Raw genomic sequence first — 1,920 nt, 5'->3', positions numbered from 1 at the left:
AAAAAATCAGTCACATTTACCAATATTTTAAAATGATTTTCTAATATTAAAAAATAGGTTTTTAATATTAGAAATTTATTTTCAAATATCAAAACATAGAGTTTTTACGCTTTTCTAATATTACAAAATATAGCTCTTTCTTAATATTAGAAAATGAATTTCTTATAACCACAATGATAACATTGAAAATGAATAAAGGTATATCTTCTGCATGTTGTTAACTTTCCAATTTAAATTGGTGTGCTATAAAATGAAGTAGAACCGATAAGAAACACTATTGCAACTTAAAACTCAAGGGAATGATATGTGAAAAATAAATAAAAAGTAAAAATATAGAGTACTATATAAAAGATACGAATGACACTAACTAAATTGGAAAGGAGGATGGAAATAGCACACAGATAGAGTAAACGGCTTCTATTTTACTAGAAAAAACACTTTAGAAGAATACGACAAAAGACAGACTTGTTCCTTATTGAGATGAAAGCAACAGTCGACATGTTTATCTTGGAAACAAATAGTAACCAAGGATAAAGACTAGACAGGGAAAATAGACGCCCACTTTAAACAACAAGAACATAACCAAAGGATAAAGACTAGACATGGAAAATAGACACCCACTTTAAACAACAAGAAATAACCAAAGTTATATGTACAAAGAAAGAAAAGTAAACGTAGCAATTAGGACTCCACTAAAAACTTGGAGTATGGGCCAAGTGCACCAGTATAGTAAGCGTCTGCTGCTTTTCATGAAACAACCGCCGCGTATCTGGTCAAGAACTCATCAAATTCTAAGTTACTCTGATCTTGATATTAAAAACTTACTGAAAAGAACAACAAATAAAACGATATTTTTTTCGTAATTAAGTATATTATTTAGGTTTTAACCCTATCTCAAACTACCGAATTTTCAAAATGAAATACCCTGTTCTTTTAGTATAGAATGCATATATATCTGCTAACTTAGATGGTGTGTGTGTGTGTGTGTGTGTGTCATTCAGATGCAGGGAATGAAAAATTTCATTGGTTAATGAGACCTTTAGTCCTCGCATAAATGTTCTTGTATCTTGGTCAGCTAGGACATTATCAATTTACAATTCATTTCACGTGGAAACGGTAGGAAAATCAAAAAGTAAGTAAAATATTTTAATTCAAAGTTTCATAGAATACGTAAAATAGCTGTTTTTGTTATGAATTTTCATGTCAAGCAATAAACAATCCATTCGATGTTTACTCCTATGGAATTATGTTCTGGTGACGATTTTTGGGTTTATGCTAACATTGGTAATTGGCACAAGAATTGCGGTACCACTCTTCCATCCCCTAGGTATAAAGAGTGTCTATGAGGTAAGGAGCGTCTTTTGTTTAATAGAAACTGCGTCCATGTGCGTTTGATAACTGTTTAACGACGACCTTACTTATCTTACTGAACTCACGAGGTTAAAATACCAATGAATAAACAAAATCGATGGACAAAGACAGAAAATATTATTTGCAGATACTATTACATTAATGATAGACGAAAATCAATTAGTTATTCGTCAATTTGTAGGAGTAGTTAATCAAACTCTGATATGTTTATTATTTTCTTCGTCCATACTGATTTTTAATATGTATGATTGAGGTAATCATAATATTTTTTTCTGTAATATACTGTCACTTAACCTTGTCAAGACATAAAGATATCTTTCAGTATTCGGACCTCCGCTATAAAGAGACAAGTGTTAGGATGTTTGGTTCAACTCTAGTAATATTGTTCTATGTAAGTAGCCTATTCATTTCGTGTACTTGACGAGAGTCATTTAAACTTTCATGTATTGAAAAATCTATTGACAAAACATATAATGGAATTGAGACTACGGCTAAAGTTCAACCAAGTGTGATTTATAAATACATCTGACCATTACATTCCATGTTAAT

The sequence above is a fragment of the Perna viridis genome, chromosome 2 (genome assembly GCF_037379345.1).
Source record: "Perna viridis isolate PV_CMFRI_1.1 ecotype Kerala chromosome 2, ASM3737934v1, whole genome shotgun sequence".
NCBI lineage: Eukaryota > Metazoa > Mollusca > Bivalvia > Mytilida > Mytilidae > Perna > Perna viridis.
The sequence above is the reverse complement of the archived record's forward strand: the minus strand, read 5'-3'. Positions refer to the sequence as shown.